The sequence below is a fragment of the Perna viridis genome, chromosome 4 (assembly GCF_037379345.1).
Source record: "Perna viridis isolate PV_CMFRI_1.1 ecotype Kerala chromosome 4, ASM3737934v1, whole genome shotgun sequence".
NCBI lineage: Eukaryota > Metazoa > Mollusca > Bivalvia > Mytilida > Mytilidae > Perna > Perna viridis.
The window spans coordinates 49,906,408-49,920,521 of record NC_142448.1 but is presented as its reverse complement, the minus strand read 5'-3'; the positions used below and the strand labels follow the sequence as shown (position 1 = coordinate 49,920,521).

General features: G+C 32.5%; 1 pseudogene; it reads right to left on the bottom strand.

Annotated features, from left to right (window-relative positions):
- Nucleotides 1-6,522: 6,522 nt before the first annotated feature.
- Nucleotides 6,523-12,857, bottom strand: LOC148620406 (uncharacterized; annotated as a pseudogene).
- Nucleotides 12,858-14,114: the final 1,257 nt, after the last annotated feature.

The following is a 14,114-nucleotide window of genomic DNA, read 5'->3' as shown; positions in this document are numbered from 1 at the left end:
AAACACCTGAAATGAGCTTGTACAGTCAATTTCAAATCATCCTACATTTATGTGCTTGTGTGACGTTGTAAGGATTTTTTAGTTTATTTGATGAAGTTTCATCATTTTGGTATCTTGATTTTTTAAGTTAAAGACCAATCAAGTGCATTTTGAGCTGAAATCAAGCTATTCTTAATGTTGTGGGAACTCTTTTGAAAGTTAGGTGAATGTAAAGAGGAAAGAAATGTGCTTTGAAGATTTACTTCAATACCTGAATTCGTGCAAAACAATGAAATTTGACTGCACATTATGTCTTTGAAAATCACTAAATCACGAAAGTCGCCATTTTTCTATAACATTTCTGTATAGAAAAGTATATGCTCCCGCTTCAAAATTTCATTTACTGTTGGAACCACTTATCGTTTGTGCACAATGTTTGTTGGGTTACTAAAGCATTCAGAAACATGGTCCTGACAAAGTTTTCGCTTAGATATAATATTTAATTAATTAATATGATATGCATAATATTGACGCCATTTTGAATAAGCTATAAAATGTGTGCAAATCGGCAACTTAGCTCCATGGTCGTAATTTCTCTGTATGAAAATCCGACGAGTTGTCCATAAAATCTCATGTTCAGGATATACGATAGAGGAGAGGGAAAAGTATGACTTAAATCGCTTCAAGTGATACAGATGATTACACGACTTCATGATGACGTCCTTTAATTCTTTAGATACTTTAATCTTGTAGCAACATTACCATGTTCCAGAATTCTGCATGTAATTGTAAGAAGTCTAGCACGGAACAAATTGGCGTAGTTTTTTTGTGAGCTCTTGTATACCTTATGAGTTGTGAAATGAAAACTCCAGAGAATATTTCCACAGACGAAAGTTGACGAAACAGAATGAGAAATCATCGTATTTTTCGTATAGTTTTGTATAAGGTTTTCCTTTTCCATAGGAACAAAATGCAAAAAAAGGATCTGGTTGTAAAAGGCCCAATCTATATGATAATTACAAAATTATCGAACTGATAAAATCTAAGAAAGGAAAGTCCGTATAACAAATGATAATATTATGGTAAAACAGGAAGGTGGAAAGCACTGCAATGGTACTGGTAATTGTTTTAAGAAATTCCTGTATCAATATGAAAATGAAATGTAACACTTATTTTTTTTTGCTTATGTAAGAACTACTATAATTCTACTTTTTATTGTTTCCTGAATAATAATACAAGTCAAAATGTGGCGTAATTAAAATATTTAATCTCCGCAGAGCACTGTACTTGTATATGCTATTATTCTTGATATATTAACAAATGAACAACGTGTCAACAAGTCAACAAAAATCAGTTAGAAATTATGTCAATACACAAACTTTTCTAATTTTTGATATGTTTTGTTTCTATTTTTACTTTGAAAACTAATTTCCAGTCTTTACAGTGGAATTTTTATCAACAAGGTCGACTTAAAAAGTATAAAGCATAAAATATGCGATCCCAGTAGTAATAAAAAGAAAGACACTACAAATTCTTTTTACCTTTCTCCATTAGCAACAGACATTAAATTAAATATATTGGCGGTGAACAATGACAAATATATCGATTTCGTATATGTAGCACTGTGTTCAAATACTTATGTTTATCGGAGACTATCATAACGAGTAACTGTAACGGACAGTGACATAATTCAAAAGGTTTCTCGCCTAGACACTTAATCAATTTCTCAAATGTCTGTTATGTCTCAATTATGATGAACATTAAATCTGATTTGCTGATGGGATTGATATTGGAAAATATTTTCTTACAGATTTGAATCCTATCTCGTTTTTTCACTTTTACGGTATGCTTAAACAAAACAATTCTAATCCATTAAAATGATATTTGATTTTTTTTTTGCTATTTTCTTTATCCTGTGAATATCCATATGCGTGCTGAGCTGACAAGTCGTCAATGCCTTTTCTGGCATTTTGGAAAAAAGATTAACACTTACATAAAATTGTACTGTAAATAAAGAAATTATTGCGAATTTCTTATAATGCAAGAATAATCAAAGGAACCAAGGTTATAGCAGTAATCAAAAGAATGTTATGCAGGGATAAAGACCAGACATGGAAAACAGACATACACAACAAAGTAACTAAAATCATACATACAAAGTAACAAAAGCAAATGAGCAACTCGGGCTCAAAATTATAACACAAGACTTGCATTATAGATATTTTATCATAACCGATTGCGGAAATTAAAATAGAAATTATCGACTTAAAGAGTAAACATAATAATGAGCGCAAAAACCTTTGAATATTCTCAGTATATCAGAGCCTTAAGTGCCCTGTCATTATGATTCAACCCTCGAACATAGTCTATTGCCTAGATCACAAGAATATTGGACAAAACATGGCATTATGTAATCAACTATAATTTAATTAACTCACATTAGATAATCATTTCGGCAGCCTTCTAAAGTAACTAAGATTTGCCTGATGTTTAGTCTCTTTATTTAATATATTACTGTTGCTGAAAATCAAAATTACAAGACCTTAATTACACAATTTTACTTACCTCTAAAAGCGTTTTTAACATTCTATGTTTGCTCTTGTTACATGCCTTTATATATATATATATATATAGCCAAATATCTTAAATAAGCATCTTTCATGCATTAACGCGTTAGGTACCAATCAACGCCAATTACTGGCGACAGATATTGAATTTATCCACATAATAGCTTATCCACGATTACATCAAAACATGTACTTTGCGGTTTATTAGCAAAATATATTTTTAATGATTGTATGGATACTTCAGGAAAATTAAATAAAATGTCAATAAAAGGTTGCTTCATTCAAAGTACTATGGTTTACGTTATTTTCAATAAGAAGACTTTAAAAATATTATTTAAAAAGAGTTCTATGTAATATATGCATGGAAAGTATTCAAATTATCACTTTGAAAAAGAGTTTGATTTGCAGAATGCTACTCAGGTGCAAAACTACCTTTAATCAAATGATGTCGAAATATCAACATTGTGCATGCAATTAAAATAAAAAAAAAAGGAAATGAAATTCCTTTTTGTTGTTGTAGCACACAATTGAAAAAAAACTCTCAACACTGAGACCTCATTTCTTGTATTACATATTGGGCTATAAAAACGTAACTACTTTTACACACTTTGGTAGAGTTAACAGCAGTTAGATGTGCTTCTTATTTCTGTATTTTGGTTTTGAGAATTTCATTTTTTAATCTTGACCTTTATAAGACCAAAAACAATATACCACTTAAAAAATCTTCGACACAACCAATGTGTTTGAAACTGGTCAATTTGAGTGAAAAGGGGGGCGGTGAATCAACAAAAGATTTGAAATATTGATAAAAAAATAATTGGTTGGTGAAGACACTTAAATTAAATTGAAATGTCCTTTTGAAATGTAAATATTGCACGATAGACAATTTCAAAAATGAAAATGAAGTTAAGTGGTAAAATTTAATGGACCGAAACATATTAATATTAAATATGTTTTTTTTTTTTTAAAGAAAGCAAATTATTTGTTTAAGGTCGTGAGAAAATGGAAAAGAGTGCTTCGGAAATTTTGGCATTTACTCGACGTATTTCTTATTCGATTAAAGTTCACATATCGATATGAATTTTGCATTATATCAAATGAGATATGTATTATTGCAATGTACTTCAACTTCAACGTATTTGTAAACGGAATAAAGAAAATAGGATAAACACAGGAATGAGTCATAAGTGGCTCCATTTTTGTTGATAAATATTTTTCTGTCAGGTAACAAATGAAACATGCATTACTTATACAATAACATATGGATTTTCAATGTGGATTATTTCCCAAGAGCAGACAGATCGAAATGAATAATTATACATTTCATCTTATAGACCTATAAAGCAACTTAAAAACAATAATAAAAATGTGTAGCCTTTTTTTGGGGTGTATCACAGATTTCAGAATTTGCATGATTCTTACAAAGACTGCTACTTTAAAACTGACGTATTAAAACAGGTAAAATTAAATTTTGTTGTCCATGGGACAAAATGTTTGAACATACTATGGTTTTCATATTTTTTGAAAGCACTAATTCATATATATCGACAAAAAAATAGAAAAAAAGAAACAGAAAAACACAACAAAGAACATAAAGTAACTGAATAATACATACATAGTAACAAAAGTATTTAAGAAACTCAAACTCAACTAAACACTGTGAGCATGGATTAGGTGCACCGGTAGGGTAAATGTCCGTTGCTTTTCTAGGAACATCCGGCGAGTTGCTCATGAAAAGTAAAGTCCGGAAAGAGGAAAGAAAAACTATGTCACGTTGAACAAATCAGTTTTCATGGTGTAGATGGATACAAACAACATCGATGAGAACAATCTTTGCCTTTTGAAATTCACTTTCCTCGGTGGCAAAATTTCATAATTGTAAGCCAGTATAATATAAACATGACAATTGGAATCCCAAGAAGAGTAATGATACTGTCATGCTTTTTTTATTAGTGTATTATCACCGTTTTTCAAATCTTCAAGTAATAGTATTTTATCTTATATGAATATTGTAAATGGGTATAGTTTTTGTTTCATAATACGACCAAGTCTCTGGATATGTTGTCTATGAAATGCCCTTCTGTTTTCTTTATTTCTTCGCTTTTGTTGGTATTTAGCGGTTTTGGTAAATGTATGTACTCTTGAATTTCCGTCTTGTCTTATACATGTTAGGTATCATACTGTTAATATGCTGTTTCTGTTTATCGTCGCGCACCTTTATACTGTCTTTGTCCGGTTCCATCAGCGGTTATCCAATCGTTATCGATGGACAGTCTTTGACTTTCTATAAGCAACTTGGCAGGTGTTTCTCGAAAAGCAGAGGACGCTTACCATACCAGTACACCTAGTCCATGCTCCAAGTTTTATGTGGCTCATTTACTTTTGTTACTTTGTATATATTATTTTATTTATTATATGTTCTTTGGTTGTGTTAGTCTGTTTTCCCTGTCTTTGTCCCTGAAATATTGTGAACATTTTTTTTTAATTAAGAAGAGACCCTTCACTAAACTAGTATCAGCCAATTATTTACAAGTATTTGTTCATGTGCTTATTAGCATCATCAGTGGAAAATTTTACCATCAACACATCTAGATCTATTTATGTGGATTTTTTTTACCCACCATCAACTCCGTCATGCCACATGTCAGGTTTTGTATTACTCTTTTTTTTAAGTTACATGTATGCCTGTTTGGCCTTTTTGGTACGCCACCTTTTTGTAGGCTTTCTGTGATAATGGAATTAACAAAACTTTCTAAAAAGTTTTTAACTTAGCTCCCTTTGTACATATATGTATATAAAATTATTGCGTCATTTTGACATTTTGATTCGGACTATTGTTTTTATTATATCCCACCAAAAAAAAAAAAAAAAAAGCTGTATGTGTGTTTTTCGTGGCATGAATAGGCAGATATGAATGTAATTTACTCATTGGTAAACCGAACACGAGTTGTTCATTAAAAAAGTCAAGTCCGGGGTAGACGAAGAAGGAAAGAAAACCTATGACACGTTGAACAAATCAGTTTTCATGGCGCAGATGGATACACCGTAACGATCCACGAGTTCATGGTGACGACCATAAAACTTTTGTAGTGATGAATTCAATCTTGTAGCAATATAACCCTGTTCCAGAAGTTTTTTGTTAGAATTCTAGCGCGATACAATAAGTCTGCGTAGTTTCGACAAGCTCTGGAATAACGTATGAGTTGTGATATGAACACTCTATACGCAGGTGCTGAAATGACTTTGCCACAGATAAAAGGAAAGTTGACAATTCTGAATGAAAAGTCATCACGTTTGTCGTAAAGTTTTTTTTTTTCGAAAATCATTAATCATTTCATGTCATTTCAGGGACAAAGACAGGGAAAACAGACTAACACAACCAAAGAATATATAATAAATAAAATAATAAATACAAAGTAACAAAAGTAAATGAGCCACATAAAACTTGGAGCATGGACTAGGTGTACTGGTATGGTAAACTATTTGGTCAATAATTTTCCTTTACCGTTGATTTCTAAGTGTAAGTCAAGATATGAGGATGACTTCACACTGTCTGTTGTATCCATTATCTCAAGTTCTTTGATAGATGCGATGTATCAAACCCCCAAAATAGGATTGTTTAAAGATAAAACGTCATCTATATAGCGGAACCTAAGATTAAAGGATCTAGCTAAACGATATTCTTTCTTTCGGATCAGATCAAAATGTATTGAACATATTTGTCTTTTAAAAGGTTAATGAATTTATGTTATTCTTTTTCCCGTTATTATCATTATGTGAATAGTTACCTACTTTTTTGGGCTGATAGCCATCTTAAAATTCCCGACGCTGTACTTTTTTTTATTTTTGTCCTTTTCAATATATTACTAGTACGCTGTTTTACTGTGCGAAGTTTGAGAAAAATCTGTAATTCCAAATTGATACATTCATGCCTCGAAAAAAAGTATGTAATTTAAGTTTATAATTTCGAGCCTCCTTATCTATAAACAACGTCAAATATGAAAGCTTTACTTTCTACATTAGCCACAAGTAACTTGTTAATTGTTCGTTGGTAATATAATGCTTATAGATAATCCAGTCCATCATCCTCTGAAAGGATCTCTTTGCACAGTTTACCATCAGCAGAGATAACAACGACATTATTTAAAGCTCTGTCGGCAACATAAACGTTATCGTTATTGTCAATATCAATTCCGAATGGTTCTTCTAATACAGCACCATCAGTGAACTGCCACACCTGTCCGTCCATTCCACAACATGTCATGGAATTGTTTTCAAGGTTTGTGTATTAAAGGTTGTCTTCGAACTCTGTAATGAAGCACTGCATAGGAAGATTTTCATTAATGATGACTTTAACTGAGCCGTCCGTTAGGTATCTTTCACATACTCCTTTACATTGAGCACAATGCATTAGAGTTCTATACATTTGAGACTACACCGTAATTAGATGTATCACTACTTAAAGTCCTCGTGACTTTATTGTTCATGTTCAGTTGACTGAATTCTTGTGTCCTGTTATCTGCAGAAGATAAATATATTTTGTCATTTTCTTCCGAGAGAGTCATATCAAGAGCACCGTTGACTTTAGTTTTGAATTGATTTGTGCCATTTGCATCAAAAACAGATACAGTTTTATTACTATAACACGAAAATGTTGTTCTGTCGTCAGGTAACAACAGATAACCGCAAACATCCCATCCTTTTGTGTCAATAGTTTTATTCAGGTTCAGAGTTTTTGCTTCTATATATTTCGATACAGGGTTGGGAATCTTTAGCTATGTCACTCTGTCAGTTACTTTGATGGTACAAGTCTTGTAATCTGTCTTGATATTTCCAAACGTTTTTTATGCTGAGGTTATTCTGTAAAAAATATTCTTCTTTGAATGTTAAGGAAATTCAATCCACGCTATCTTTTGTTAAACGATGTTTGATGCTTCTCTAGAATGCCTCGATACCCGTGAAATGTTTCTTTATGTCTACTACATTCTTCTGACAGTTGGATGACTTTGTATATCGGATAACGATTCGATTGCGGATTTAATTTTTGAGTATTCTTCTTTGTGGATGGCGTTAAGAGCTCTCAATGTTTTCGCTTGTTTTCTGTCAAGATGCTCATTTATTCGTCGTCTCAATTTGTTGATCCTTTCCTCTATAGCTCTTTGTTTTTTTTTTCTTAGTGAATCCAAATTGTTCTGCTGGACTTTTTTAAGCAAGTTTATAGTTTCAATAATGTCTGATTGTATAGAAAAAGTTCCGCCCACCTGTTAAATCTATGCGTTGCTCGGCACTCGTGAGTAAATTTTGGTCATTTAATTAATCCAATCAAATACCATATAAAGTAAGTCAAAGGAAATATATTTATACCCATAAACCAAATAAATGTCAAGAAATACTTGTACATGAACAATTGAATTGGTGGATATGTCATACTGCAATGTGGGTAAACTGAACACATACCTATGAATATTAATTTAATGTATATATATAGATTTTATGTGTTTCAGAGATCCTTGCTTTGATCCTAGTTTTTAACATCTTAATAAAAGTTGCAACCCAAAGTTCATTACCAAAGCTGGACATTACAGCCCATACATGTTTCACACCATGACAATAGGATAATGCATAAGGAAATAAAAACCGTTATATCATGACATATTTTACCATTTTGGAAGTTAATAAAAACAATATGAAAGGTCTTAGCTGTTTGAATTCATATGTTTCTTCAGGAGCCTTTAAATTTTAACTCTCTTATATTATAATTCAGTTCTAAGTTGTACAATCTCTTGGTTGGTGGTTATCCTAGTAGACCGCTGGTCCAATAATTGCTTCATTGGTCCATCAGTGAACAAAACACTCATGCACATATTCACTATGAAAGTATACAGATAATGTTTAACTTGAGCTGAGAAGAGATCTGGGGTGACCAGAAGTGGTTACACCAAACTTGTTTTTTTTTTAAACTGATTAAGTGTTCAATGGTTGTGTTATGTCCCTACCAAAACAAGGCATTACCATCTGATTTTAAATTTAACTAACTAGTCTGAGCATTTTATTAACCAAACTTATTAAAAAAACGTTCAGTTGTTTGACTAACATAAAGTGAAATTCGTTACCTTCCACTGATGACAGTCTTTAAGTGAAAAAAAGAGCACCAGTCACATGATACTCTTACTAGGGCAATCATATCGTGATGATGAGAGGGCCTCGAGTTTGGACACATATTAAGGTACACGTTTGTACACCTAATCAATTGCAAACAAATAAAACTTTATATGGAAACAGAGCCTACATTTGTATCTTACTTCTGTAGTAATGACTTCAATCTTGTAGCAAAATAACATTGTTCCAGAAGTCTATTTGTAAGAAGTCTAGCGCAATGAAAAAAGTCTGCGGAGTTACGGCAAGCTTTGGCATAACGTATGAGTTGTGATATAAAACATCAATATTCAGGTGCTGAAGGGATGTTTCAACAGATGAACGGAAAGTCGACAATTCTGAATGAAAAGTCATCACATTTGTCGAAAACCAAATAGATTCAATGTATCAAATCCTCAAAATAAGGTTAGTTTAACGATAATACGTCATCAAAATATGCGGAAACTGGAATTAATGGATCTATATAATTGATATTTTTTTCTTTCGGATCAGATATGCTATAAAGTCAGCCTCATAAGAGAGACGGAATAGGTGAACAAGTAGAGGAGCATAATTTGTTCCCATTGGAATGCCGATCATTTGTTTAAAAACGCGTCTACCACACTGGACAAGTGTTCCAGCTTTTTTCTGTATATTTGGATGATGATTTGGAATAATTGTTTACAAAGTATGAAGGAACTATATATTTGTATCTAGGTACACCATGTTTTTCGAGAAACAACGATTTATAATGTTTTTAAGTCTGGATTTTAACTGAGTATGGGGAATAGAAGTATATAGTATTGAAAATTATAGGTTTTAATGCTATTTTTTTCTGATAATAATCTTGAATTTTTCAGGATCCACATTGAAATAACACCACTACGAGAGTAACTAGTGTTGTGGTAGGACTGGAGACCCTGTTTGACAGCTGTAAATATAGAGATTAAACGTTTTGAAAGAGGTTTGGTGGTATACTTTGCAGATCCAGCTTTGTACCTTCAAGTGTGGTGGAGGGTAAGAATCCAGTACATAGACGGTAAGTCACAATCATAGTCTTTAGTAGAGATTCCAAAAGCTTATAACAGTAATATTACACGAGTAATTTGACAAATTCTATAGTAAATGGAAAGGAAACTAGACTTTAAAACCATCAGTTCGTTTACTTTATATACGGATTATAATAATTTTATTGTTTAATGCAAAATGACATTGAAAATATGATCAATAGCTAAATTTGATTTGTTACAACCTTTCAGCACAGACCCTTTGGACCAAGTTTTATTTTCATCACAAACATATCATTAAATAATTTTTGTTTCCATATTTGTGTTATTATGTGTGATCTCACACATATCCGCTTGCTATCTAATGCTGTGTATACTATGCCCAGTGTTTCGTCTATCTCCCTCTAATAAGGGTAGAAACTATATAAATTCTGAAAATAAAACATTTTTACCAACAGTAACTCCGCTTCGTTATTCTCTGCGAATTTTTTTTCCAGGAGGTATTGACTACATAAACTTCAAGTACTGTAATAAATAATGAGATGAACGTTATGATTTCTTACATGGTAAATTCACAATTTAAAAAATATGTAGAAAGTCATAACTTTTGTCGCAAAGATTTTTACAGTACTTGAATTGTGTAAATTCCTATTCTATGGTATTTGGAGGATAGTTTATATGGGACAAGGATTCGAAATGGGTTGAAATTGAAATTGAAGTTTTGAATTATTTTATTTTCTGTCGCATCATTCCTTCAGTCGCTAGAGTATAGAGGTTTTAAGTCACATACGTAGAACCAGAGACTGTCGAGGCTGCATAGAATTTTGTTTGTACCATGTTAATTTTCAGAGAAGCTAGTTATTGAAACAAAGTTTCTTCGAAGACTGAAGTCATCACTTTAATTTTGTATGGACTCATGACATTGTTGATGGCTTAGAAAAAAATTATACTATATGTCATAGCTTTCTTTTTTTCTCAACCGCATACGACCTTATATGAACGATCCAGTGTATATTCCTCAGTATATGGGACCCTTATCCTGGTCCATATTTTAATAATTCTAACAGATGCCGGGTTGCTTATTCATTCTTTAGTTTCTAGTGAAGTCTTCAAGTTATTTTGTGAGACCTATTCGTTCTTTATTTTTTTTACGTGCTTGCCCGTCCTAGATCATGAAAATTGTATTTTAATCATGGCCCCCTTTATTTTGCTTTATAGTGTTACAAATTTGTTGCCACATAATCAAACAGAGGGTGTTTCATTAGTTGAAAGATCGTACGTATCATATTTATCTCTGGCATATTGATAGTAGACAATTCAACACATCCTATCCTTCTTATGAGGAATACGATCAATAGAATGCAAATTCATTTTCTGTACAAATTCTGTATCGCTAACAGATTGTATTATTTCAACTTTCTCCCATGTTTGATTCAAGGATTAGTTGCATTAAGATTATGATTCATCAGAACTTGTTGACACATACTGGCTTCATACAACCACATTGTTTCCATCTGACTACAGACAAGCATGCCCACTTAGTATTAATGCGAAGAATTGCTTAATCCAGATAATTATGCACTTTCTTTGAAGTTTAATCTTGATTATGTAGTGCATTTGAGCAAACTCTTTTGATGTACCTGTGTATAATGATGTATTGTAGCCAGCTGCAGCCTGCTCTGTGGTATGAGGGTTTCCTCATCATCCATTGAAGACCCATGGGTGGCCATGAATTTACATGAGGTCTCTTCGACATATTTACCATTTCCATTCTCGCTATATTGAATGAAATGAATTTTGAATGATCTTGAACTTGATAGTTAACAGACTTTCTAGAAGATGACTAATTTAAAGGCTAAAACATACGAATTTTACACTTTAAACGTCATTTTTACTTCTAAACATTTACACAAATGCTAATAGTATGTAATACAGACAGAATAAACTAGTTACATGCAACCATAAACAACGTCATACAGGGAGGCTTTACTTTTTTCAACTAGTTCAACGCTACAACCCCTCCACTGTAATTTGATATTTCCAAACGTTTTAACGGTATCTTAATTCTGGAAGACATATTCTGCCTTGACTGCTAGGAATATGTCATCAATAATATCAGTAGAACTGTGTTCTAAAGGTTTGCCTACGGCAAGGAATGCTTGGATATCTGATGCATGATTCCTTATATCTGTTATGTTCTGATTCTGACATTTTAACAACGCTTCTTGTTTACATGTATCGGATACAGATTCTATCATGGATTTTAGAGCTTTAGCCTTCCTAAGCAGCATGGAGGGCCATCAAGGTTTTATTTTGTATATTGTCAAGGTGTTTATTTATGCGTCATCGCATTTCTTCGGTATTCTTTTGTATATTTTTCGTTTCTTTTTCGATTGAATCCAAATTTGTCTGTCGGTTTGTCATAAGCAATTTTACAGTTTCATCAGTGTCAGACAAAGTATCCTCAATATCAATGAAAGCCATTGAGGATTTTACATTACTGGTTACATGCTCTATTTTATCAATGCTTTAACAGCTGCGATGACTTTCAAGCGCAATACACGATCTACAGCACGGAGATGAATGATCATTGCAATATAATACAAACTTTTGGTTGTGCTCTGCACAATCCGGTTTTATACTATTAATATATTTAGGAAGCACTAAGTATTCAGTCATTGGAGTTGTTGTGTGAGATCGAGAAATTTTAGCAGCGTTATGGTGTTCACTACAGGCTCTGCAGAGTCCCTCTTCACACTCAGAACAAAAAACATCCGCTGGGGTAGATCTTGTGTGTACACCACAAACGCAATCAATAACTAAACGAGCAAAACTATGTTGAGAAAATTACTTACATGCTTGTCTCGAGTAATTTGTGGTTTGAATTGTTTCTCCATTCAATGGCAAAATCTTAAATACACCATAGAGAATGGTTTATGTTTTTAATCAAGAATAGCCTGAAGGAGAATCGGTTTCTTTTTTCCCCTATATAATCTTTAGAAAACTTAAACATGTAAAATGGTTGGAAATGTCTGGCAGAAATCTAATCAAAGCACCGTGGTTAATAAGTCACGTGCATATTTTTATCCAAGAATATGACTTCTCGTTTTTCGATTAAATTTATTTAAAACATGCCAATATGTATTAAAGACATACCGTGTATGGACATTTTTGTCCTTTATATTTTCTATAAATAATGGATAAATGTAGATTAAGATATTGTTGACCTAATTTGAAAAAGAACCCTACATGTATAACGTGGCACCATCTTTCTATGTGTTCCTAACGTAGATGTATTATTAACAAATTCCTCAGTAAATCGAAATTTTACAAAACAAACAAACAAACAAACAAGCAAACAAAATAAAACAAAACAAAACAAAACAAACACAAAACACAAGTTTGTGTTCTCCTTATCCCAGATAGATATAAATATTCAAATAATTATAAGTTTTTGATAATTTTAGTTTAAACAAGATTCTGATCAGAAAAAAAATAGTTTGGCTAAATCCTTCAATCCCAATTTCCGCTATATAGATGACGTATTATCTTTAAACAATCTTAATTTCGAGGATTTGATACATCGCATCTACCCAAAAAAACTTGAGATAAAGGATATTACAGATACTGTGAGGTCAGCCTCATATCTTGATCTACATTTAGAAATCGATGGTAAAGGAAAACTATTGACCAAACTTTACGACAAACGTGATGACTTTTCATTCAGAATTGTCAACTTTCCTTTCATCTGTGGCAACATCCCTTCGGCACCTACGTATGGAGTGTTCATATCACAACTCATACGTTATGCCAGAGCTTGCCGAAACTACGCAGACTTTTTGTATCGCACTACAATTCAAACAAATAGGCTTCTGGAACAGGGTTATGTTGCTACAAGATTGAAGGCATCACTACAAAAGTTTTATGGTCTTCATTATGAACTCGTAGATTGTTATGGTGTATCCATCTGCACCATGAAAACTGATTTATTCAACGGGTCATAGTTTTCCTTTTCTCGTTTGTCTACCCCGGACTTGACTTTTTAATAGCAACTCGGCGGGTGTTTCTAGAAAAGCGGAGAACGCTTATCCTACCGGTGCACCTGGTCCATGCTCCCAGTTTTTAATGGAGTCCAAATTGCTCATTTGCTTTTGTTACTTTGTATGTATGATTTTAGGCACTTTATGTTCTTTGTTGTGTATGTCTGTTTTCCATGTCTGGTCTTTGTCCCTGGATTACATTCTTTTGATTACCGCTATAACCTTGGTTCCCTTGATTACTCTTTAAAAATTGAACATTTTATAAAAAACTAACAAAAAATTCATATAATTAGACCATGTTTTATTGTACAATAAACTTCCCGCTTCAGGTACAATGCAATACAACATTTCTGGAAGTTAAACTTTTTGTTGCATAACACTTTCCG